The sequence below is a fragment of the Falco rusticolus genome, chromosome 4 (assembly GCF_015220075.1).
Source record: "Falco rusticolus isolate bFalRus1 chromosome 4, bFalRus1.pri, whole genome shotgun sequence".
NCBI lineage: Eukaryota > Metazoa > Chordata > Aves > Falconiformes > Falconidae > Falco > Falco rusticolus.
The window spans coordinates 12376806-12392234 of NC_051190.1; the positions used below are offsets into that span (position 1 = coordinate 12376806).

The following is a 15429-nucleotide window of genomic DNA, read 5'->3' on the forward strand; positions in this document are numbered from 1 at the left end:
AACCTAATGCAGCAGCCTCCCAGAGAAATCAGGCAAATTCTGCCTATGGATTCCTGCCTTTGCTACAGAAAAGGCTGCATTTTTAAAAACTTATGGGTAACTGTCACGTTACCAATTGCAAATATAAAAATACAGCAAGGACCATGTACTGATTTATCACACAGTTAGTTTGGCTGGAAAGTTTACATCATAACTTCATCTTGGAAAAGCTGATGTGCCTTGTTACTCAGGAAAGGAGGTGTATCAACAATACTCTGAAGTCTACGGAGAAACTGTTTTAAGTACTCATTACCATTCTGTGCCTTTGAAATATCTCATTTTATGGTTGCACCAGGCCTGGGAAATGAGAAAGGGGGTAGAAATTCAACGGGACAGCCTCCTCCCTCTGTCATTAAACATACTGCAGCAGTAACACAGCACCGGGATGTATATTGGGGGTGGGAGGTGGGGGAGCGGCAAGTACAAAAGCTCTGCACACTACAAGAATCTGAATGTCAGTCAACTATAATGCAGGCTCATGAATGAGGCAGCCTTTGTGACCTGCTGCAACACCTTTTTCTCCTCCCTCGCACCATACTAAGCAGGGTAACCTCAGGAGGTAGGCAACAGAAAAAAAATCTGCTTCCTCCTTTAATATGCTCCAACATCAATTTCTATAATCTTTTCAGTCTCCCCTACCTCTTCTGTATGCAGTACATACATCTTTCTTTGGTTATCAAGAAATTCAAAGGAGCACTGAAGCAAGCCACATGACAACTGCAAACACATCAAAATTACGGAGTAGGAACCAGGAGCTAAACAATTTGACCTTAACAGTACTCATTTCAGAGGAGTGAGACAACTCTGAGGCAGACCCCTAAAAAGGCAGGTTAAGTAAACAATGGGCGTAATTTCCTAGCTGTTGGTTATATGTCAGCATTTGAATTCATTTGCCTGACAAAAGCCACTTACATACTACAGTGATCAAGCAAGGTCACAATGACATCTGGCCCTTTCAGAGTGGCTAGTTGCTCCTCTAACCCCTTCCTCACCGGGCTACTCACAACAGCTTTGGTTTCAGCCACTTTGATAATCAGCTATCTGAGCTACAGAGCTTCATATCCAAACAGAATCTGCCCTCAGGCTTTTAAAATACACCTGCAGCTGACTGAATGCAAGACTCTGACAATGTGCACTGTTGGAGCCTACTTTCATCAAGAGAAGCTGGGAAATGCAGACACACAAGGCAAATTGAATTCCAACCACAGATTTCAGCAGAAACCCAGTAGAGTTAGTTGTGTAATTTGCGACAAGTTCACTAACACATGAGAAAACAAAATAACAAAAACCTTCCTGGTTCATCTCCTAGTGCACACATTTCTTCAGAATTTGAGAGGCCAGAATTTGAAGGACACCAAACCTCTCTGCACTGAAGAGGTAATCTGGCATCTCTTTCTACAAAGCTGAGCCTTCAAACAGAATGAGGGATGGAAGGTACTGAATCAGGACACCCTGAAGTCAAGGGGACATCAGGGTGGTTGGTACCTCATGCAAGGCATGCATACCTGAGCAGGACAGGACTAGTTATGCAACTTCATTCCGCAGCATTCAAAACTAAGAGCAGAGCTTTATGCAGATGAACAAATATTTCAATTGCTTCTAACTTCACCTGTACTATACTTTCTCCTATCAGGCTTTTACCACTTTGGTTGCTTATAAACATCTCAGTTCACTAAGCCTAAAGATTTAATGTTTTGACCTTTGGGTCATACACAGAGACACTTTCCCACTGTGTTAACGTAAAGGTGCTTTTTCAGCGTGTTTTCCCACTTTGGCCTGCCTCAGAAATGGTATGCCGCCTCTCACATGAGACACTCTGGGAACAGCCAACAGGAGAACTATCCAGAAAATCTACATGGGAAAGACAGATGTTTATATGGAACAAGAACTACCACTAATCACAGCTATTACAGCACTGAAAGCTATCAGTACAAGTCCATGTTTAATGGAACAATATGTTAGGTACAAATCATCCTACAGTAAGATACCAAGGCTTGATCTGACCTAATTCCCAGAAGCTGTACTTTATTAACAAGTGTTATTAACTTCAGTGCAATTACTCACACAGACAAGGGTATCCACAGGCAAGTCCTGATTCAGCAACCTCTATAATATGACTATAGTTCTGGTATGTGGGTAGTCAGCATTATTTAGGATGACTCAGGTCACTCTAAATATAAGATACCCACTTTGTCTTATAGCTTTAGAGATTTTAAAACCATATGTAAAGTGATCTCACCATGTGCTGCTTTGCATCTTATTGCTCAATCAGGTATTGCTAAACAGGAATGTTAAGTAATCCATTGTATAGTACTACACAGTACTCCGTAGTACTACACAGTACATAGAACTCCACTATTATTCCAGCAGCAGTTTGCTATGCAGTTTCTGGTACAGGCAATAAATTCCTGTGTCCTGTATACTTCACATTTTAAGGGGTGCAAAGAAGAATGCATTGCATAATCAATGACAGATGTTAGACAGTAAGTTACTTTGATTCTTAGATGGTCAGAGAAGCTTCTGATGTTCAGCATGCAAAAGGCCACTACAGAACCATCCCTCTATCATTTAACTTCTTTATTACTGGCCAGTGACAGATCTGATAAAACTGAGATAATGTGATATGTAAAAGGAGGAGAGGGAAGATGCATGCAAGTCTGAACTGGGTCAAAGTCAGTTAGTGGAGTTAATTTATACCAGCCAAGATTTGGTCTTGTAATTGTGCACACAAAGTATTACTCAGAATATAACTCTCCTCAGATTAAGAATTCAGTTCTGGTGTTAAAACCTTCTTGCCATCAAGAAGGTCACGGTTTCAACCTTAGCAAGTCAGGGGAAGAAAGGGAAAAGATGCATGAGCCATAATTCTTCCTATTTCAGCTGCCTTTTTTTGGTATTTGAAAGTGTCTCAGATCTCATTCCCCCTTGACTGATTCCTTGTGTTGAGGTGGATGAGATAAATTAGCATTCCTGTGCTTCAGACACACCAAAGGTTTACTGTTGCAGCTATTCTGTGGGTATTAGAATCTGAAACATCTTCCTTTACCTAAAGCCAGTAATTGTTAAAGGAAGAGCCCAGAAGAATTCACTATGAAAGCAATCACCTAAAAGAGAATTATGCCTTCTGATGCATGCTGAAGTTCTGCATAAACTTGTCTGTTTCCTCTAGCTCTAAGGGAAATCCTTTGCTCCAAGCAGGATGCCAGCACCATGAGGAATCCCACCCCTCATCTGGCCATGGAGCTGTTACTCCTTAGCTGACTCAGACTCAGCAAGGAGACCTATGCAGTACAGAACACATTGCTCTTGCCACCGATCTACTTTTCCTTTGCATAAGAGCAGGAAGGTCTTTAGTGAATCGAAAGTGGCAGAAACCCCTGCGTAAGCTCCCATCAGTTGTGCTAGGCAGGAAGTAGGTAGCATATACCCTTGGGAGACAACAAGGATACAAGCCCATCCAGAAGAGACTTTATCTATCGCTTGGTATCTGTCACTTTTAAGAAGGGACCAGTCTGGATGGAATCCACTCCTGGATTCAAGTCTTATAACTCTTTGGCTAACAATCTGTACCTTACAGCAGGCTACAACACAGAACAAAATGCTACTAAAAAAAATGCAGGGTCTTCAAACAGAAGGCTAGTTCATTGAGAGTGCCAAACCCTGAGGTGTTTTCATCCATTTCCTAGACTCTACTACAAGAATTTGCTTTATTACCTCTTTGTATGGAATAAACACCCTAAATTTTCAGAATGAGGTGAAGTACCACCACTCCAAGTGACACTAAGTTCTGCAAACACTTTCATAAACTGCCTTTGCCACTGAAGACAGTCTTGCCCTTCAGGCCCGATGCCTTTCGCCTTCCCCCCAGCCCCCACCCCCATCCCAAGATGAGCTTTCTTAGCCTGGTTCATTTCAATAATCAGATTTACACTGAGGCCTTACAGACGGCCACATTGACACAACCCAGCAAGAATGCACTACAGGAGAGGAGTGGGCATTGCTTGGACTAGCTTTGCCAGCCAAACCCACATTCCTACAACACCTCTCAGGTGAGCTGAAGATCTATAGACTGTTGAGCTCCTTGCTACAACCCTGGCTCCACCCAAGACAATACAGTTCTTGCAAACCCAAGTTAAATTACATTCAAGTTGTATGTGGTCATTTTGCTTCTGAAGTACAAAAATCATACAATATACTCCCCTCCCATGTCCATGTGAAATTTACTCCTATACTAAACCCAGCTCAAAATCTTCCATCATTCAAAAGGGCCTAGACTTCCAAGCAGTGCAAAGACTTCAGTAGCAATACAAAGCATTGCACCTACTAAATTAGGATCCAACTTGGTTAACAATTCTCTTTAGACACAGTAGAAATACCATAGCTAAAAGCTAAGGAGGGAGACAGTTTGAGGAAGGTCATGCTGGAGTTTCCTACAATTAACAGGAAATTTCCCCATTTTATTTAGGAAAAAAAGCAGCAAGAGACAAGCTATTTCATTATATGCATAAGGTGACTGGTAAGAATAGGTGCACTGAAAGGCAGACCATGCTGGGAAATACTTCACCTGCAGATCAGTACACAGATTTCAGATGAGACACATGCCAGATGCAACAGTATAGAACGCTGCCCATAGATGACAGTCCATGCTATCCCCTTAGTGATCCATAGGTCCACTATCTTGTCATGCTGGCGTTACAGTCTTGTGCTATACATACCTATATTAATTGAATTGGGCTATCTGATGAGTCCTTCTCTCACTGTCATATCCAGGAAGAACCAGAAAATTTCATCACCAGTGGTACAAGGGGGACAGATTAAGGGCAACTCCTACCAGGTTTCTCCTTGCCTTAAAAGAAAACATTACCTTTACTTGTCTCAGCCACTTAAGCATGTGCCTTTTATGTGCAACAGCCTTAGGTTTTAAAGACATGCACATAAGGGGCAGGGTACAGCAGCATGCAGGTTAGGGGGTAAAAGGAAAGCAGGCTGCAGAAAAAAAAACCCCAAACATCCCACACTAATCATCACCCAGTCCATGCTTTTGTGAAGATCTTTGTTATTTGAAAAGTAGCTGGCAAATCTTTTGAGCAAACAGTTTTTAGCCTGAAGAGATCACGGACTGTTTGCTGCCCTTTATTTGTGGGTGGATAGCATTGTTTCTTCTCCACAGCTGAATGACAATGTTTTTTGAGAAATGAATTACAAAATGGGAGAATTGCAAATACTTGTCTGAGCACAAATTGCTTTGTTTGCCTGAGAGGGAAGGTGTTTACATGAAGAACAATCACTCCCGTACAGACATCCCCAGAGACAACACAAATTCACAAACACAGTTGAGTTCCCACAGCAGCTCATGAGCGAGCGCGAGCACAAGCAGCTCACTGGCCTCCAGTGAGATTAATTGAGCACTTTCTCAGTGCTCATCTCCACCCAGAAGCTGGCATTCTCAGGCCTGCAGTAAATGATCCACCACCACCCATCTGTCTTGCTGTCGTCCCCATTAAATTAAGCATGTTTTATTTCTTACCATTTACCTCGCCTTTATGCGTCACTGGAAAACAGAAGTGTACTGTTTGGGAAAATTACTCTTCTATATAATTTGAAGACTTGTGGTTGGACATAACACATTATAAGGAAAGCAGATCCAAAGTGAGTGCTCCTACAAGAACTCCTTTCCATCACCCCAGGAATTGTAATTTGGCAATGCAGGCTGGGCTTTTATGTTGGCATCTTCCACAGTCCTGCATAGGGTCCCCTGACCCTCTCCTGCAACAGCTCCCCAGCTGCGGAGACACACGCCACATACTTTCATTGCCAAGATCTTGCACAATTTACTTGCAAGTCTTTAAGGCAGACTGCTGCCTGTTCTGGGCTCTGGCTGGAGAGAAAGGGAAAGTGAACGCTCCCATTTTAGCTTCAGATTATTTTAAATACATGATGACAGATGGTCTGCAGTGGGAAGGGCCTCTGGCTGGTTCTGCAGCATGAGTGCGCACAGGCACACACGCACGTAACTGCAGGAGATCGGAGAAGAGCTCAGCACATGTTCTTGCCCAGTCAGGTGACCCTGCTGCATCCTGAACAGCACTGACACGATGTGGGTGCCAAACCGGGCATCTCCTATCTCTAGGTCACAGGTTTCCACCATCAACACCGCACGTTAAAAACCTCACAGGAATCCATTTAACATGAAAGCAACTGAAAGCTCCCTCCCTTCTTGGTATTTGTCTCCTTGTCCTCGATGCCAATGCCTGGATTGCTGAAGAATAATGACATTTGCTGCCAGGCTCCAAGGAGAAGCAACGGACACTTCTAGTGGGGGTAACCATACTGTCTTTCTTCTGCAAGCTGTTATAGGACAATCTGAAGTGGATGTAAATCCCCAAATTTGGGAAAAGAAACTTTCACAAGCAGATCTAAATATCACAGTCACTCCCCTTTCCCAGAGAGGTCTGAGCTAGCTTTGTCACCTTTTCAACTGCCAGAGCGCACTGAAGTTTGCCATGTAAGTCTGTCTTCAAATCTCCACAGCATCAGTACCTTCCATAAGCACTAACTTCCTTTAAAATGCAAGACCACACAATTTGTCCAGTATTACTGGAGGCAAGCAGCAAACAAATCCAGTCATGACACCAAAAAGTTATATCATATTCTATCAAACAAGTGTCACACTTCAGCATGGCACTGTCTTAAAGATTTCCCACAGCTTGAGGATACTGTCACTTTAAGCCTATAATCACCTCCCTACCTGTTAGTCAGCAAAGAATATAGTTTGTCTCAAGAAATCTTGCTTGACACAGGACAAGGTCGAGGATCAGAGCAGGAATATGAATTGCTAGAAACCAGCATTTCTGAAAAAGGCTTGGACACCAGGCACTACACCAGGATGTTCCTGCTGAGAAGGTGTCTACTGGCAACAAACACTGATGACAAGATGGGTCTTTGTGGGTTATGCTCCTAACTCAAAAACTGTGAGCACTGCTCCCCATTGCCTACAGAGATAGCCAGGCACATCCAAATGTTATTTCACCAAGGTCTTAATACAGGCTGAATCACCCTGCAGGTACACAGTTAGCCCTCACCAATGAGTCAAGGAAGACCTGATGAGTAACAGATACCCAATTCCTGTAGCTAGTGATAAAACTGTCATCTTTGGAAGAGTAGTAATGAAGAATTCAGTCACTTGGAAATTGCAAAATAAAAGGAAAGAATTAGAATGCACAAAAATAAAGGAAAACATTCATTTTTTTCAATTTTCTAGTTTTTTTGAAGTATGACTTTCACTGTGATCTATGACTCCATATGCAATAGATTTTTAAAAAACAAAAAACAAAACACAAAAAGAGGCACCAAAAAAACCCCTTGATCGACACAACCCTGTACACTTCCAATCTACAAAACTGTACTGAAAGGCAGTCTTCTGTTTCAGAGCTTCATCCCAGATCCCCAAGCTTTCCTTCAGTTGTTTTCAGCTCCAGAAATATTTTGAGATATAGACCTTGAGCACAAAGTTCCTCTACACCCATGAAATCCATTTGTCAACTACACAAGACAGCCACATACATATTTTTCAAAACCTCTCACACTGCAGAATGACACTGGCTCCGTGTCTTTATAAATTTCCTTCAGACAGGACTCAGGAAGCCCCTTCATTAGACATCCAAAGTGTCCCCAAGAAACCCACTATTCTGCTGACATTGAAGATCTCTGTCCATAACCCCCCTACATACCAAGGGATGTTTGGACAAGACAGAGGCGATTACCTTGTCAAATTAGAAACTGATCCCATCCCCTGTCAAAAAAAACTATCACAACCTAAGGGTGAACCACTTCTGTTCTCCTTCCTTTTCTTCATTGCAAAAGGACTCCCAAGCAGATACAGCAAAGTGAATGCATTTCAAGAACAAATTCAAAGCACATACACTTCAGAGGGTTAAAAGCAAAAAGCACACACTCCCTGGGACATTCGGATTCTGTTCTCTCAGGCCCCAATTCCACAAACACACATGCCTGTGCTTAATTTTAGTACAGAAACCAGCAGGTTTCTGTAGCACACTGATGGAAACTAGGGTAAGGACACTCACATCTGCAGAATCAGGACCCAAGGCCATGGCCTCTCACTGGATTGCAGGCTGGGAAGTAAGTGCCTCCACAAGATGGAAGTCAGCTGAATAAGGTCACACAATTGGAGTAGAAACTGCAGAGAAAAAAAACACCTGTTGGTAAAGAGCAATGCCACAGTGGATAGAACTGCAAGACAGTTTAATTTGGTTCTCTGCTTCAGGGGAAAAAACCCCTGTAGTCTGAAAAACTTTCTGTTTCTACCTACATTCACCACTTAAACCTTTGACTTTTTTTGCTGTAACATGTACTAATTTATACCAACACTTGTTTAAGCCTCTAATCACACAAACAGGAACTAGGGAAGGACAAGCATTCAGATGGAGAACACAAACCCAAAGCATTCCTAATCTCAGCTCAGGTATTAGAGCAGCAACTTTATGCACATGCTGTGGCCACCTTCTCACTGTTGTAAGGCTGGAATCTATTCAGCTGCATCTTGCTTCCCTGAGACAGCCCTGCAAAAAGACTGTGTTTACAATCTGGGAGGCATCTGCTCAGCAATTAATAGCACAGCATTCATTTAGCAATATCTCCTTCCTCCACCCACTCAGCCTGGGCTAAGCTTTGATCACCTCAGTCTTAAGAAGTCATCAAGATGCAAACAAGTATTCAGAGGGGAACAAGTATCTACACCTTCCCTTATATGAATCATTACAACAGGGCCTCACCATGTTAAAGTGAGTCTCAGTAAAGATGTTTTCGTGACAGGTACCTTCCAAGAACATTGAATAGAACAGCTGACTGCAACGTAGTAGCCGGCTGCATAGCCTTTTGAAATGCATCAGTCTCACCTCAAGTGCCTGGCTGTTCGGTAGGTCAAGCATCATTAGTAGGCTCGCTATTGTCCAGCTGCTCCCTTCCCAGACAGCATGACTTACACAGCAGGATTTTTTGCTGCTTCATCACAACTTAAAAGTCTCATATCGCAAACTATCATCTATGCAACTTTTTAGAGTTTCACAATTTCAGTTGAATTGCTGGTCTTCCAGAAACCTGGTATAACATGTTCACAGATGGTCTACTTGGCATTTAAAGAGCCTTACTTTTTACATTGGTCAGATTTAGGAATTTGGCCTGCCCCAGGTAGCAGCTTATTTTATTAGTTTTCTATACTGGTATAGATATCAAGGACCTCAGTCATGAGCAGTCCTGCTGAGCAGGAGCTGGATAAATGCAGAACAAAAAGACATATCCTGCTTTTTACTCCACTTTAAAATAGATTTTTAGACATCTGACAACAAGATCTTTCTCTCTCATAAACTCATGGAGCAGCATCAAGAGAGATGGCCTGCAGAAATTAAGACCTTCCATGACACTCCCCAGAGGAAAGATTTAATAGATCAGTAAGCAGGCCTAGATCAAAGCAGTCAGTGGGACACTTCTAAAAAGGGGAAAAAAGGATGGTTCTGTGTGTTTTCTCCTCCCATTACTTAAAGAGAGAACACAAATTTCACTTACCGTATTCCTACCACACTCTGATTAATTTTTTTAATACATCCATTTTTTGCTCATAAGACCAAGCGCACACACACACACAAAAATCTGAGTTACAACCTTCCCCTTCGGGCAATGACCTTACTTGTATTATTTCTGCACACACACACACTCCTGACAACTTTGTAGTTCCTCACAATTTCCAAAAAAAAGCTCAGAATATGCTGACTAACACCATTTTTGAGGACAGTAATAAGTGATCATACAGACAGCTGTGAGACATAACGTGGTCGAAGTATGAAATTGCAAGACCAGGAGAACAGAACTCATGTACATGCCTATAGCCAGGGCTGCACACACGCCCTTGCATGCTAGCTCTTACCGTCACACATACACACTTTTTGCATTTTTGCATCAGCTGTTGCTGCGGACCTCAAATCTAAAGAGCTGCAAAAGCTATTAAATGCCTAATCACCCATGATTAATCCAAATGGAGCTTTCCCATTCACAGGAACACTCCCTGCTTCTCAATTATGTCTCAACATGCTCTATAAATTGTGATGAAAGAAGACAAGAAATTTATCCTGAAGAAAGACAACAGGCTACTGGTGTTTTAATAAGCTTGTACATTCAGTTCTTCATGAGTGTAGCCTCCTATTACCTGTGGCGAGCCAAAACTGCTAACCAGTACACGCCTCTGGGGTAGTCCCTTTAGAGCTCTCAGAGCCCACGTTAACATGCCAAACACACAAAGGTTTAATTTCACACACAAAGGTATAATTTCTCTGTGTCCGTCTTACAGTCCGGTCTGCTACTTCCTTAAAGTGAGACCCCAGTTTTAACAACAGAGAAAGATCCACACAGAGAAAGATAACATTCTGGCAAGTTTGTAGCTACATCTGCCGTTCCTTGTGTAAGCCTTTCACATTTTAGAAATGCAAGTCATGTACTTGGGAGCCTATTCTCACCTGTGCGCTACAAGGGACAAAAGCCAAGTAGGCTTCTCTGCCTTAGGCTCTAGCTTCAGGGCACACGTCAGTGGAACTATTTCCCACAGGCTTGCTTACTCAAGGAAGAAGGTGGATGCAAGGTAAGGATTTTTCCAAATATTATTCCAGACAATTCACTTCTACAGCACCCAAAATTGTGCGCTGCAAATGTACCTTTTCTCACATAGATAGGAGTGAACATCCAGAGCAGGGAGAGGGAGCAGGGGGGGTGATGACAACAAAAAAACCCAAACCAAACAAAAAAACTAACCGGACACACACCAAGCTCTATTAAAGCTCTCACACTGAGACACCCAAAATCCCCAAATCATCAGTTCTAGCAAGAGGTCACACCCAGAATCCTTAGGTGACACTCCAAGTTCTTGCAGTGATTTCATGTGTGGTCTTGGTCACTCCTTGCCTCAGTTTCCCCAGTTACACAATCATTAGTTTAATTTTTATTTACTAACACTGATAGAATGTGGATAACAGTGGTTTTGGGGGCCTGTTTTCTTACTTTAATCTGACACACTGCCCATGATTTACTGCTTGGTTTTATGCAAAAGATCTGACTGGGGTTTTTTTTCAACTCCAGGAGCTCCAACCTTGGCTTGGGACATCCACTTCCACCACAAAATGCCCAGAAATTCTCTCCCCACCCTGAAATTTCATATGGAAGAACCAAGCCAGCTGCATCTGCCAAGTTGTGCTTCTATGATCACAAACTCAAAGTGAAATACAAGGAGATGCATAAACCCAATGGGGAGAAACAAAAGCAGCTCCAGAACTGTGCCTAAGCATTAGGCAACATATGCACATTGTAACTAAACCTTTCTTGTGACATCAGATATATTAGCAAACCTCTTCATACTTCACTTTCCAGCCAATGTAAATGCACCCCCCTACCTAAAATAAGTCAGCACAACAAAAGGAGGCACCACAAGTTTCCAGGTAAGTACAAACAAACAGGAAACTAATATGGGGAAAAACAAGTGTAGTCAAAAGAAAGAAACTGAAGGTCACAACAACACATGCCAGTTGCTCCAAATACGGATGGCTCAACCCAGTTCTCCAAATACACCTTCGGGAGCGTGCCGCTGTGCTGAGGGACGGGGAAAAGCGCGGGATCGTTTCGATTGGAAAAGACCTTTAAGATCATCGAGTCCAACCGTAAACCTAGTGCTACCAAACCCACCGCTTAGCATGTCCTTAAGGGCCACATCTACACGTCTTTTGAATACCTCCAGGGATGGTGACTTCAAAACTTCCCTAAGCAGCCTGTTCCATTGCTTGACAACCCTTTCTGTGAAGAAGCTTTTCCTAATACCTGATCTAAACCTCCCCTGGCACTAGAACACTTTCTCTCTGTGTTTCACCCATGGCTGTTAATTAACTCCCCACTGAGAGAAGCACTGGTCTCTCATCACTTTCTACAAGCAGGCTCTGGAGCTTGTGGAGAAATGAGAGCGCTCCCCAGGGATGAGACTGGGGTGGGCAGAAATTCAGAAACCCCTTTCTCCTTCTGGTAAACTGCAATGTGCCTTGGGATTTGTTTTCAAAATAGCGGGGTGTTTCAGAGATCACAGGGCTTGTACTTTTGCAGTACACAAGAAGCCAAGGGCTACTGTAAAACCGCCGCCCGCTGAGGTATAACATTAGTTTGGAAACCATGAGGCACTACGAGGCCAGAGCTGAACAGACAGGACTCCACGGTTCAGGTTCTTCAGGAGTAAAAAACCCTTCTGAAACCTGCACATGCTTAGTGCAGGTTTTATAATATCACACATCCATGAGTCACTGAACATTTTTACATCCTGCAGGTGCCCTGGCCATGCTAGCAAACCATCCCTTTACCTGTCGCTTGTATTCACAGCCATCTTTTCTGTGAGTGTGAAGATAAAAGTAAGCTTTTTCAAAAAGGGAGGTTAACCTGTCTCCTCAAACAAACCAAAGAAAACAGGTGACTAGAACTGTGAGTTTTCCTGATGCATCAGAACCATCATCCAGTTTCATGGGAAGGACCACAGAGATGGTAGAAGAATTTGACCTACGTGATTACACAGGGAAGAAGCCTAAGAAGCCTTGGTGTGCATCTGCTGTAAAGTCTATCCTCCTCTGTCAAAAAAGGGAGCTATAAGACAAATAAGACTTAATTCATTCCTCTCACACATGACTCCTTTAAAGTACCAAACCACTGCCCTAGATTAATAGAGTTTATTCAGTTTTCTTCACTGTTCACAGCTTGTCTTTAGAGCTGGTAAAGTCACTTGTCCTGTAACTTGACAGTAAAATTCACCAATACAATGCACACAAGCTAACAACTGGCTGCCAGATGGCAAGAAAGACATGTGATTTCTATTAACTTTATTGGATTTGAACCTGGAAGTTGAAGAGTCCCATATCTCACAGCCAGTCCTTGGCTGAGTCCATTCCCTGCTGCTCTCCTTTCTTTGAAGATTCAAATTTCATTCAATGAGACACCTGTCTAGCCAAATACCACCTCCAGCCCTAGCTAAACTAAATCCAGCTATCCATGTGAATGATGAGCACGAACTTAACTATGCGAATCTCTGAAATACAGCATCTGAGCAGACACTTGGAGGTGATCTCTCCTACAAGTATAGCCAAGCCACCTGCACTGCAATGATATTTATATACCAGCACTATCTTCCAGAAAAAACACTTTAAATATAGTCATGATTTTAGACTCACAGCTAAGTGTAACTGCTCACGTCACTTTGCAGATTAAAAGCCCTGAGGCAAAAGTATGTTAAGCAACCTAGATCTATGGCGAACTTGGAACAAAACCCACTCTCTCTGCTTTATGGTGTTAAGCTGTAACTAGAAACACAAGCTTCCTTTATATTAGCAGCTCCTCTGCCCAGTGTCATTGAGAATAATGAGATAAAAACTGCAGCAACATAACTGAAATGGAAATTGGTTGGTAGTCCCTGATAAGATTGTCTTCATTGCAAGGTGATACTGCTTTGTTAGTTTGCAGCTGACACACAGAGAACTAGCAATAGCCTTGTGGTCTTGCATGAAGCCTCAGATGGATGCATTCCCATTTTTTCAGTTGAACATTTAATGTCATGCATTAACTTTCTACTCCGTCCAGCGGCGTCCTTCACAACCTGGGGCCTCAGGCAGCTGGCCTGAGAGCTCACCCTGGAACTGGAGATTTTGACAGGAAAGTTCTGTTAGATGTTACACCATAACTTTGTTTGAAGGGTGTGGAGGAAATGCTGTCCAACCTGTTAACTGCGTAAAAAGTCCTTTGAACTGTAGTTACCTGTTGGCACAGAGTTCAGTTAGGCAATCTTAATTGTTTGCATTTGATTATACATATAAAGAAAATGTGAAGCTGTGTCACTTTGAACTAAGACATTTTCAAAAAGATGTGGATAAACAGCTCAGGAACACTTATAGGTCTCTGCCAGGGGAAAAACAGATGAGAGACACCACAGGACAACCCTTTACATTCATTATCTGGTTGTTCATCCATTCATACTGTCACCAACCTCCTCTTCAGTGCCAGTGGTTTTTGGTAGAGCATAAAGAAGAAAAGTCTTGAATGGACAAAATACAAAATCAGTAACCTCATATGGTGGCCCATTCTCATATTTGGACTAGGTTCTCCCACAGCATCTACATTTTGAGAAAGTGAAGGTTCGGCCTAGATCTGGATCCACATGCATACACGCAAAAAAGTCACAGCAATGGGCAGTTATCAAGGGGGTTTATGGGACTGGGGGTACCATAAAAGCACACACAAAACCCAGAAAGTATTCTGGTTACCCAAAATACAGATGTCTTGCACTCCCTATGGCCATGCTCTCAAAGGGTATTTATTATGTGTTGTGGGGGTGTTAGTAATGGAGAGACTACCAGAGATACAGAAAGGCAGTTAGTTTTGTTCACGGAAGAAACACTGTGACTGTATTGCAGAGGAAAAATATAGTGATGACTAATAGAGGGAAGACAGAAAAGGAAGAAGATATTTAATGTCAAAGGGCTTCAACGCACATCCCAATTTTTAGCATCAGCCCTTTTTGGTTTACCCACATGTATATGGAACAATTCCTGGGTAGTGAGAGAGAAAATAAATGTAGTTCTGTAGGCTATATGCCAAAATATTCATGAGAGCTGTAGATGATTTATAGCTTACCAAAGACACTGAGATCAGCACTTGGACTATATTGGCTATTTTTCTATGACAAGGCACAGGTCTACATAATGCAAAGGGATTAGGGCCTAACCATCCGTTAGAGTCACTCATGGGACATCAGGTTTCTGATGCCAGGGAAAAAAGGTCCCATTTTCTGCCTCCTGGCTCTGCCCCATGAGCTGCAGTGTGTCATATGCACCACTAGTGTTTCAGCTTCTTTGCTTACAAAGCAGATGTTTGACAAGCACAGAGATAATTCCTTCAAGATCTGTAACAGCTGTGGCCAGCATTCAGATAAGAGGCCCTATATTTCTACAGCCACCCAGCCAAGGCCTTATGCAACTTGGTTAAATTGCCCTTTGAGACACTGCCTTGCCAGCTCGAGTAAGTGGCAGACACCTCTCTATGGGAGAAGAGAATCAGTCTTTTGTTAGACGTCAATTTGCTTTTCCTTTGGGCTCAAATTTTGAAACACTTTATTTTTCCCTCTGTATTGTTTTTGGGAGGTTTTCATAATGTGGAGTCTTCATCCATCCAAACACGAGCTGCTTCTGCCCCTGCCAGCCTTCAGTGCTTTGATATGGAGGCAGGTTAGCTCTGTTTCTGTAGGAACACAGAGCTTTCTTGAGTCCCATAGTGTTGAGTGGCCATTTTCATAACCCTTGCTCTGTGCAG

The 15429-nt window shown here is 42.7% G+C and overlaps 1 long non-coding RNA gene across 1 annotated transcript in view; it reads right to left on the bottom strand.

Annotated features, from left to right (window-relative positions):
• The window catches only part of LOC119147634, a 39963-nt gene that overhangs the window by 18841 nt on the left and 5693 nt on the right, over window positions 1-15429 (bottom strand). The window contains exon 2 of the long non-coding RNA XR_005104096.1: window positions 8124-8236. This is a non-coding gene — a long non-coding RNA (uncharacterized LOC119147634). The remainder of the gene's footprint in view (window positions 1-8123; window positions 8237-15429) is intronic.